Source organism: Idiotropiscis lumnitzeri, chromosome 21 (assembly GCF_059441095.1).
Source record: "Idiotropiscis lumnitzeri isolate Australia: NSW breed Sydney's pygmy pipehorse chromosome 21, RoL_Ilum_1.0, whole genome shotgun sequence".
NCBI classification, from domain to species: Eukaryota; Metazoa; Chordata; class Actinopteri; order Syngnathiformes; family Syngnathidae; genus Idiotropiscis; species Idiotropiscis lumnitzeri.
The window spans coordinates 3,666,902-3,678,992 of record NC_142411.1 but is presented as its reverse complement, the minus strand read 5'-3'; positions in this window follow the sequence as shown (position 1 = coordinate 3,678,992).

Genomic DNA, 12,091 nt, shown 5'->3' with positions numbered 1-12,091 from the left:
GTCTCTCAGGTGTGTCGACGCTTGACGATGCGGTCGTGTGTGCGTGGGGGTGTGTGTGTGTGTGTGTGTGTGTGTGTGTGTGTGTGTGTGTGTGTCTGTACTCTGCTGTATGATCTTATTATCTGTCAGCCAATTTAACAGAGAGGCCTTCAGGGAGTGACAATGGGGATGTTGGGGAGGGAGGAGGAAGACACACACACACCCCCACACGCGCGCGTACGCTTGCTCTAATTCCCACTGACCTCTGCAGCCTCCCCACAATGCCTGTTTTCGTATTTGATAGAAAAATCGATGCGCTTTCTGGCAGCGAACCACCTCCGTGAAGAATTAAAACAAGAAAAGCGTCAGTAGCGGTCACTCAGCGACGTCGCCGTGACTAAATGTCCTTTGCCATTGCACCCCCCCCCCCTCCCGTCCCGTCCCTTCCCACAAGCCCCCGCTGCCACGTACGCACCATGAAATGAGACGGAGGACTAAACTAAACAAGAATTAAAGACGCGGCCGCTTTGAGGAATTTGCTGTGACGTGCGGCGAGGTGACATGCATGAAAGGCGGCGATCTATTTAAGCAGGAGGGGGAAAAAAAAAACGTCATTTGGAATCGTAATATTTGGTGCGTGTTTGGATTTGTCTGTTTTTACCATAAGAAAATAATTGAAGACTTTTTTTCGGTCGTCATTGAAGTGAAAAGCGGACTTTGAACACGAACGACGGAAGTCGCCCTTTTTGGATGACAAGGTCAGCGAGTGTCGTCCGGCCTCCTTCTCCTGCCAGTCTTGAGGCCGTTTTTTTTTTTTTTTTTCATAACAGATGTTGGCATCGCCAGCTGGACATGGCGACCTTGGGGGAATCTCAAAGGGGTGCTTCTTCGTTGGCACCCAACGTCCCCCCACCGGCAAAGCGAGACCCACTGCAGCAGCGCATGGCCGTTTTCCGTGTGTGTGTGTGTGTGTGTGTGGAGCCGCTTTGTGTGTCATTCAAGCTTCAGTGAAAAGGTAGCAGTGAATCAATCACATGGCCTGTGTAACACGGCGCTAAATGAAATTCAATGGGCTGATTGAGTGAGTGATGGCCGATTGGCGTCGGTGGTCCTGCGAGGACTTTGTGCGACACTTTCAACTGCGCGCGTGCGTTTTTAAAAAATTAAAAAAAAAAAAAATATCTCTATCTCGCCGCCGCACCCCAAAAAGACGCGGCCCACATCTGCCCCCCCCCCAGGATGCGGGCAGCGTGCGTGTCCTCAAGTGCGTGTTGGCGCATTTGGCCGGCTGCGCGATTACCATCTGGGCACGCCTGGACCGCACGGTGAGCCAGGCCACTTTTAATCTGCCCACCAAGGTCACCGCTTCGGCAAGGACGAGGCCGGACCACCCCCGCGACACCCGACAACGGTGTGTGTGTGTGTGTGTGTGTGTGGCGTCCATAATAGATAGCAGCTGGCCGGGGTGTACTTCTTCACTTTGCCCGGGGCAGCGGTGTTCGGCCATCTTTCATTCCTTCCGACGACCTAATGTGCTGTGTTCATAATAATGCCGGTGCGGATCGGCGGACGAGGGGCGAGCCGTCCCACCCTCCCCTGATACCTGCCGTTTCACTGCCAAAATGAGACAAAAGGCACCTGGGCTGGAGAAAAAAAAAATTATTTTAACCACCCCATCCAAACTGTTTTCTCTGAGAGTTGAGTGCAAAAAAAAACAAAAACATTTCTTACACTGGAGGCCTTGAGAAACGAGTGACCCGAATCTTTCTAGATACGAGTCCGTCAACAATTGTGGATATAAAAGAACCACACACGTTGATTAGCTTAATGCTAACCCATAATGGAAAATATCATAAATAAATTGAAAAATAATAAATATAAATATATATATAAATATTATTTATTAATTAATTATTTTTTTTTTTTTTGAGTGTTCACGGGTTCTACTTACAACACACGACTGCGTAGCAAGTGTGACATAAACGGCTGGTAATCCTTAAAGGTTACGCGATACCGAAGCGACATTGCGTCCGAGTCGTCCATCAAAGCTCGATTTTCTCCACCAGCCAGCGTTGCGAGCGAGCAAGCGAAACCATTTTAAATGCAAATGACCTAAATAAGATTAGCGAGGTAGGCAGTCTGCTCCCTGTTAATTATCGCACGCAGTAGTCAATTAACAGCACTAACGACGGGACACTTAGCGAGCGTTAACCCAATTTCCCACGGCTAGGGAGAGGGGCGAGGCGCGTTACGTGGAGACCTCCGTTTCGTTCCACCTCGTGGCACGCAAGCTAAGGTGCGACTCAATAAAATACGATAAAAAGCACAAAAACTTTGTTCGTCTTCGTGTTGGCCGGCGGTCCGCGTGTGCCTAATGAGCAGGACTCGTTTTCGTAATTAGAATCGGCAAGATTTGGCGTTCCGCTTAACAGCATTATCCTCGGCCGCCATGATGGCGCGCTCCGATTTAACACTTGTCACTAGGCCTTGGCTGTGAGAGGCATGGGTGAGTGACAGGTCGCCCGCCTCATTTGCGCCTCGGGGTGAGTGTGCGTCGTCCGTCGAGCTGTGTGTTGTGTGTGTGTGTGTGTGTGTTTGGGATGTTGGCCTTTTTCATTCGGATTCTCCATTTGTATTCTTCATTGTGACCGAAATGACTGAGAAACTCAATTTTTTTTTTTAATTAATATCGCTCCGCAGGTTCTCTATTGAGTTGAGGTCAGGGGATGGTGGCGCTATTTCCGCCGGGCTTGCACTCATTTCTGGAGTTTGTCGGTGTGGAAAAATGATTCGCCTCAAATCACACAATGCATCGGGACCGAAAATGAATTACAAATGAAAAAGATTTCGACTGACCATACCTCATTTCCGTTAGCCCGTCTATGGCGTTTCCCATTCTATGTTAGCGTTTAGCAGGCGGTCTTTCTTCCGATCACATCGTACAGTTTGAATGAACCTTCAAAATAAACCGACTGACCCGGACACACTTGGCCGAACGTTAAATGAGATGGAAAGGCGGCGGTGGCATTGGGTGTCCAAAATGCCAAAAGGATTTGCGAGTCAGCGTCTGCTCACTTTGCCAGCCGGCTCCGCCCAGCACGGCTGCGCTGATTGGACGCCATTTGGAAAGGGGCGACACACCTGTTCAGCAGCTGCGGAGGCAGCCAACGAGGTGGCAGAAATTCAATGCGTGTAAAGGCTTAAAGTTGCCTTCAAAAACTCCTGCTTGGGGGGTGGGGGGGGGCATGCGTTAGAAATGGAAAAATGTTGCGCAACAGTTTTTGGTTCACTCTCGTGCCTTCACGTTGAGAAAAAGAAAATTTTTCCTGAATATTATCGAACTTCAAATCCTCTTCAATCCTGCGTTTCACGCCGACCAAAAAGTGACGGCGGCCATTTCTCGCTACCTTTGACTTCAGAATGCCTCCTTTCGCTTGGTTTGCCCCCTTCTTGTTCCGACACTCGTTGTCCAAAGATACCTCCTCGCGCTGCGTCTTGCCCTCTTTATCGAAGCCGCTCGAAAGAAACGCACCCGGGATCAATAAACACGTAATTTAGCAACTATCGCGGCAGCCAATCAATGCGCGTAAAAGTGTATGAAATATACATTTCAGGAAGCGGGACGATGGACTTGGATAAATACCCCGTCCCATTTATTGGTGTCGCTATTGATTATTCAATCTATCGGCTTCCGCGGCTGCTTTTCACTCCATCTTGCTCGCGCGAGCTGATTGATGGTCTCCGGGGTCGCTCCAGCGGCTGCCGGTTAAAGTAGCGCACGCTGAAAAAGAGTTGCCGCTTGAATGTGGTTTGAAGAAGCGTTTTTTTTGTGGTTTTTTTTGAGTCCCTCATCACGTTTAAAGGGAGTGGATTTTTCCAGAAGCGGCCGGATGGCCTCACGCTGTGTTGGGAGTTTGTCTTTTTATTTGAACTCCTTGTGTCAATGCAAATAGTGAAAAGATTTTGTATCTGTGCAGGCGTGATTAAAATGCACTTCCAGTGATTGCTCCTGTTTACGTTTTTTTTTTTTGGGGTTTCACAGCCACCATGAAGGCGATTGCATGCCATTAGAATAACAAATGAGTCCTCCCGGAGTCACCCTGATGTATATTAATAACACAACACGGCACCTCGTACCCAGAATTCATCATTCTGCCGCGCTTAAAAAGACGAGCGAATTGAAAAGCGGGGGGCCTTGTTTTTGCTGGTGCGTCTCGTCGCAGTTATTTATCGCCGCGCCCGTCCGCACGTCCTTCACCCTCACGTGCGACGACGACGCCCATTATGGCCGCCGCGGGATTCGGAAGCGCCACCCAGTGGTCATTTGCTGTTTGGTCGTAATCCTCTCAAATAGCGCTTTAAAAAAAAAAAAAAAATGCTGAACATAGACTAAATGTTAAAGAAGAAATATTAAGGATCATAACTGAAGTTTTCACAGATTTTTTTTTTTTTTTCACATTGGCCAAAATATTAGGTACGCTTCAGATTCTTGTGTGCGGATTGTCTTCGCTCGGTCAAAGTTTAAACTTTATCATCAAAAAGCAGATTTTTATTTTTTTTTTTATAAAATTTTTTTAATAGTTTTTTTTTTATGTAACAAGTTAAAAAAAAAAAAGCAAACACACATTAACATTAGCTTCGACTGTTGCTGCAGTTTTAGGCTCTTGACTAGCTTGTGGCTACTTGGCTAATACGCTAAAAAGTAACTAAAGAAGTCGCTCGTTTTGGCTAACGTTGAAATCGTGTCTCGTTGCGTCGTGTTTAACCCGGCGCGAAAAAAAAACTGACTTCCAAACGTGATCACTGAGTGCTATCTTGATTTTTAGCTACTTTTTTGATTAAAATTACTCCCCCCCCCCCCCCACACACCCTTCGCACTTCCATTCAAATTTTCCCAGGCCGCTTCCCTACGTACGGCGCAAAAGATTTGCATTTCATTTCCCCGCGCATATTTTTAATCATGCGCTCTTGTTTCACTGGCGCTGAGCGGCTAAGTGATGACTGCCGCTGACGGATTGTCATCCGCCACGCCGACTGCTCGTACTTCTCCCAGATAGAGCGGCCGTCCCTTTTTTTTTTTTGATTCCTTCCCTTAGTGGACTTGAGGGCTCACCAGGCGCCACAAGACAAATAACACCTCCGCCGGGGCCATCAGTCCACGGCGCGAGGAGGCGGCTTACCTTTCACTCGGCGGCCGCGTCGAGCCGGCTCGGCCCGAGTCTCCTGACTGTCATTGATGGGCGCTGTCATCGCCGAGCGCTGCTTAGTATGCCCGACAGGAGATAACGTGCTTTCACCTGCCGCTTGCTCGGGAATGTTCACAAAGTGGTCTCGACGAGTACTTCTACTACTTTCCTGTTTCGACGTCTTGTGGCTTGTGCGTGCAAAAAAAAAAAAAAAAACGTGAATTTGTGAAACCGCGAGTCATTTTGAATCCTTTGAGTCTGCTCGCTTGTGTTGTAATCTTTTAAGATGGATTGAACACAGATGGTGCCGCAACAAAAGTAGACAGACAATATACAAGCACTCGGTCATATATTCTTGATCCTCTTTGAGGAAAAACTGTTCCCGGATGGAAATTATGCTTTGGATTTTCCAACTATGAATCTGTTGACTGATGTGCGGCTCTGTGGTGGTCATGTGACCGCCGCCCCCTTTTGTAAACAGTTGGCAAACAGTAGGATTTTCACCCTAAAATGGTGCACCGCGACCCCTTGCTGGCAGTTCTGCTCGTTACTATTCCTCAGTGCTTTTGATTTAAAGGGCCAGTACCGATATCAACCCATCCCACTAAAAAAAAAAAAAAGAAAACATAGCGCAGCTGGTAATTGAGTGACACCTAACTTGGAATTTAACTTAAATCAACCGTTTTGCACGATTTTTTTCCCCCCCACAATAAGCTAACATTAGTGCTCCTTTTGAACACCGTGAAAAAAAAATAAAAAAATACCGAAACGATCTTTCAGTGAGAAGTAAACGGCCGTGCTGTTACTCTGGAGGAAGTTGGTCGAACGCGGCGCTGCATCGACGCGTGATCCGTCGACTTCACAGCGCCACTCTCGGGGAATCCTGAGGCCGCGCTCCCCCTGCCGCCGCCCTGGGCAATTATTCCCTTTTTGAAATTGAAAATAAAGTGCCACACATGCACATGAGTGGCTGCGAGTGTGCGGATGAGCCCTCCGCTAACTTCTCTTGAAAGCGGCCCAAATGCACCGTCGCACCCCCTTCGGTGCAGTCTCATCATCTGAAAGCTTTGTTACCTTGCGCCGGCTCGCTGGCGTCGATGAGAACGTGGCAAAAAAAGTGGAAGCTGACAAAGAACATACCTTCAATTAGCCAAACCATTAACATTTTAGAGGAAGTCGGTTTTTGGTTCCCCTGGGCTCCCCCCACTGGTGTCCTTTTCATATTCAAATACGACACTTTAAAGTAGGTCATAGCGAATCCACACATACACACTAAAAAGAAAAAAAAAATGCCTTTTGACGCTTAGAGGTAGAGTGGGCCGATATGGTTTGAAAATAAAATCTCCGATTGTTTTCAGGAAAATTTGATTCCAGTTTTTTTTTTTTTTTTCCTGACAGTGATGTTATTCGAAATAAGTTTTGCTTTTGTTTGTTCCCCTTCCGGGATTTGCTTTATTTCTCCTGATAACAAAACACTTTTTACCGGCAAGATTTTTCACGGCATCATATTTTATTTTTTTTTTACGTATACTACACGTATGCATATATCGATTGGCGTGTTATTGTGGTGCCTAAACGTCCAACATTTCTCTCCCTCATTGTGGAGGTAAAAAGCAGTTCACCTCTTAATTTTTGTCTTCAACTCAAAAGCGGTGCTGATCTCCAATCCAAAGCGGCGCATCGGCGCCATCTACAGGAAGTGACGCCACAAGTTGCGTATATTTATTTATTTATTGCAGAGGAAGGCGCGTGAGTCAATCCAAGGTTGATTTCCATGAGCGCCTCTCGGCGGGTGGACGCGGCGCTCCAGTGGATTTGTGGTGATTATGGCGCGTCTCTGGCTCTGGCTTTTGTTATTCTCCGCCAGAAAGAGACACGCCGCTATCGATTTGCTTCATTTTCCGAGTCGGGTTGCCGCTGCGGAGTTCTCACGCCGGGGGAGGTTGGCCCTCGTCCCAAAATGGGTGTGACAGGGTCGCCTTGGAACTTTTTGTTTTCTTGTAATGACCAGCGCCTAACAATAAAGCACTTCCCCCCCCCCTCCCCATCGGGCCAGGCTGCCATCGCTTACCAACCATACAGAAGTTTGTATAATTATAATCAAAGACGTATTCTTTTGCCTGTTTAATTGTGCTGTATGCCTTCCTGAAGTGCTCAGTGCTGCCTAGCTTGTTGTGGCCAAATGCGGTACTACACCAAACGCGCCTCTATAAATTCCGACTTGCCCGCGTACTGTACAAACAAATCAAAACGTTTGTCAGTCACTGAGCGTTACTGCGCGAGTAAGCGTCTCGGCTGCGGAATGGAGACATTGAGTGAGTTGAGGGGAAACGTCGTGTGAAATGTTGAAATTCTCTATTGATTTTCTGCCGGCTTCCGCCTCAGCGCGTGCGTGTAATTGCCTCTTCGGCGCGCTGGGCGTATGGCGGCGTTTGTTGAAACGGCGCCGCCACGTCTTGTGTTGCGTGGAGCGTTTCCTCCGTCGTCAGCAGATACACTGCTGAGCCACAACTTTTTTTCTTCTTCTTCTTTTTTTTAAAAATACTTTTTCTCAGGGGCTCGTCTTTCCGTCGGGTGCCACTCTGGTGAGCAGAAGATTTCAGGCAGGTCTTCAGGGGGTTTCTTCACATCTGGTTAAAAAAAATAAATAAATAAAAAATGGGATGAGCCGAGTAGGCAGGCTGAGATGAACGTCTGAGTGGCCGAGTCACAACAAGTCGAAAGAATTCAGGAACTAAGACAACAAAAAAAAAGCATGTCAATTATGAAATGAGATTTTATGAAATGGCATAAAAAGTTTTAAAAAGACGCTTATCTACCATGGCAGAAGGTTTGCAAAATGACAAGCAAGTTTCTACATTTTGAGCTCATAACTTAAGCTTGCTTAAAAAATACTTTTGAATTTAGGAATGCCGACAAATGCTTTTCAAATTTGATTTTCCTTTTTTTATTTTCTTTCTCAATTTTAAGCTTTTGTTTCTTTTTTTTTTTTTTTTTTACTTAATTTTTGATAAATTCTTTAAGGTGTGTATTTTTTTAAATTGCGCACAGTTCATGAATAAATTGGAAAAAAAAATGTTTTTCATTTTTGGCTCCAAAAATTGTTTAAAAAAATTCAGGACAATTTTTTTCCCCCTTTTGCCTGGATCCAGAAATATTTTAGCAAACTTGATATTTTTTGTTCCTTTTTTTTTCTTTCCTCTCATCAAGTCGCTCCGCATAACACTTGTTCATCCAGAAATGGCGCTGAAGCTGCAAAAATCAAGCGCGCATCCCAGAAAAGTATTTCAAATTTCCATCGGTTCTCCTAATGAAATGTCTTTTTTTTTTTTCTTCTCGTTTTTAGGACAACGACTCTTGCGGGTGAACGATGCCGACAAACTGTTGATGCTGAGGTTTGTGAATAAATATTTTTCTACTTGATTCTCTTTGCCACGATCAATCTCACACTTTTTATTTCCGGGTCTTATTCACTGAAATGAGCACCAACTCATTGTTTGTTCGTTTAATTTTAATTTTTTTATAGCAATGTTTTCCAACGTGACGCGTCGGCAAAGAGTGTCAAAGCAGATTGCGATTCGTCCGCCGCGGCGTCGTGCGCCTCGGGCTGTGCTGACTTGCCAATAGTGTTTTCTTTGCTTTGCTAATTATTAATTACCCATCTCCATGCATATGTGTTTATTCCTAATTGCATTTGATGGATGACTGGCAGCTCTGACACCTCATTAGAGCAGATTAATGGAACGACACAATATTTATGTCTGGCGCAATGACCAGTTATCCCGCCATCTATCAGCGGGATGATCTCGCTGATTGAAAACCACTGGTCCGTGTAATCCTAATTATTTGGAATTAGAAGGGAATTTATAGCTTCTCGCGGCGTTTTCCGCAATGACGGCAAATTGGAAACATTAAATGCATAACGAGGGGGAAAATGAGGGGAAGACAATCACGGAATTAATGCGGCTGACTGTCGGTGGGGGGGTGGGGGGGGGATTAAACAAGCAGGTGTGCATCTGAATGACCGTCCCGTTCAGAACATGGCGCGAGGAAAACGAATTGATCATGAACTCATTCATTTGCAAAAAAAAAAAAAGGTTTGAGCAAAATGAAAGGTTTCTCATCAAAAAGTAGAGAAAACGCAGTGACACTGACGCCGATTATTGATTTATTTTTCTGCTTTGGCGTGCGAGCAGAAATGTGACAAACGAGCGCCGTATGCGGGGAGTGAAGTCAAGTCACTTCACAACAATAAATAAATAATCACGTATTGAAGCGCATAAAAAAATGTGATCTTAGATTATTTTATTTTATTAGTATTTTATTTAAATTTAAATTCAAATGTTATTTATATATTTTTTAATTATTTTCTTATGGGATTTTTTTTTTCCTTTTTTTAAATTTTTTTTTCAAATCTGAATTTCGCTGCCGTTGTTGTGCAGAATCCCCGCAGGATTCTTCCTTATTTAACTTGAATTCCCGTCCCGCTCAACTCCAAACATGCGCGGCAGAACATTCCCAACCTGATGGTTTGTCTTTTATTTATTTATTTATTTATTTACTTGTGATTGTGATTTAAAAAAAAAAAAAAAAAAAAGTTGGCTGCATTATACCAAGTGAACTTGAGTTAACCCTCCTCCAACTTCGGCAAAGCTTTTTGCCCTCCTGGGACGAGCGCGCGCTAAAATCCAGCACTTGAGCTCACAGAGAAGCAACAAGGCCCAGAAGAGTCGGGCTTTTACTATCAGACAATAGCGCAAAAGCCTCCAGGAACAGGAACAGGCTTCTTTCCCAGGTACTGAGAACTTCCTAAAGCCATTGTTTTCCTCTTTTTTTCTTCTTCTTCTTCTTCCTCTTCCACCCAACTTTTTTAACACCATTAGCCGACTCCCTCGCGGTCTTGAAAGCGTTGATTGAGCGAAGCCGTCCGAGATGTTGCCAGCGCGCGAGCGTACGGCGCGCGTTGATAAAATACGCATTCCGTCAACGGTGGCACAGTGGTTTGAGCTAAGAGTTTAATAAATATATATATATAAAATATATAAATATAAATATATATAAAATACATAAATAAATATATATAAATAAATAAAAATAATACCAAATCATCTTTCCCCATTGAAACAAAGGGAAACTGCATTAATCCGTTCCGGCCTTTCCAAATAAAAACCAAAAAAAATTGTAATGTGTATTAATTATGTGAAGAATTGCACTCTATAATATTAAACTTCATAAAAACATTCTGCAAACAACAATTAAATGGAATGTAAAGGAAATTGTACGTTTTTTTGTCACACTTTTGGCCGCTCGGCCATCTTGGGCGCAGTATACAAACATGGATGGAAGGCAGAAAAGAAACGAGTGCGTGGCATTTTCAAACCTTTAGATGGGTCAAAAATGTGGAAATTTGACCCACACGTGTGGACTGAGCAATACTATAGATTTGTGAAAAGAATATGACATTTAGCAAACTGTGACATGCATGAAGATGTTTCGCTCCAGTGCAAATGTTAGTTTCGCAAGCTACTTGGCGGATCATGGCGAGCCGGCATTAAACCTGATTCAAAAGTGAATTTTCCGACTCGAGTCTGAAAATTGCTCAGTGTAAACCCGGTTTAGGAAATTGCTGACCTAATTGGCTCAATGTCCCGGAGAGCAACGGTGTTCCTCGCCGCAACGTTTTCATCAATCGAACCGACCCTTTTTGCGAAACACTTGGCTCCAAACACTCCCTTTTAAAAATAGCACAAATGATCTTTGGGAATCAACCAGGGGGGGGCAGGGGGGGGGGGGGTTGGTTAATTTCATTGAATGGAGCAAAAGCCAGACGTTTAGCTGCGACACCGCTTCGGAATACAAGATTACGGCGGCCCGATATAGCCCCTCGCAGCAGCCGTTTATTTTTATCCTCTTATTACGCCAGCGATATCCTTAAAGGCTGCCAAAATTATCCTGGCCAAAAAACGCTGAGTGTGAAATATGAAAGGTTCCCGGCGCTTCTTGTAAGCAGTCTGCTGCGCATGACAGGGCAATGTGACTGCTGCGCTTGCGATACGCCGACAGGGGTGACCCCCTCCCCCTCCCCCTCTCCTCCTCCTCCCACCCGTCACGCTCAGGTTCGGGAGGTTAGACCCGATGAAAGTCATCCCTGGATGAGGCGGCTTTTACGTCCGTGGCTTGTTTGCATTGAGCACGGCGACGTCCGTTTTCATTAGCGCTTCTTATGATTAATATCGCGCGGAATGGTCGCCAGCCAATCACAGGTCACGTTTTTTTTTTTTTTTTTTTAACTGTTAAGTTCGGTGAAATGAATCCGAACTAAAAGGAGTCGCCGCATCTGACTTTTGCTACCCTTCCTCGGAGTTTGCGAACTAACGTGTCATTGAGAGAGGAAAACGGCGCCGTTTCCCAGGATGCACCACGGCTCTCGCCGTCTTTCATGGCGGCATCGGGACGAGATGAGAGGACCGTTTTCCCCGATCAGACGCTCGCTAAGTCGCGGCAAGCCCAGAAAGTTTTGTACTTAAGTTGAGCGCTCCCCGCCAGTCAAGCTGATCATTGAAGAGCTCCTGGTAGCCCGCAGGCGCTCCGAGGTGTGCGCCGGCATGTGTCGGCTTTCATCTTCTACTCTCGCGCTTGACTTCTTTTATCTAACTTTTATCGCTCAACATTTTACAGATACGTTACTTGCAATAAACATCGCATTGACGTCTGTTAGCTTCATGCTAACACGTAATGGGAAAATGCATATTTGGGCTAACGATTAGCATTGGTGTCAGCACAAACGGTGGCGCAACACATGTAGACAGACAAGTAACCCTACGAGCAGGCGTATATCGTACAATATATTCTTTATCATATGCAAAGAACGGCTACTGAGGAGCTGAGACGTATGTGTGTATCATACTGCCCCCCGGTGGTCAAGG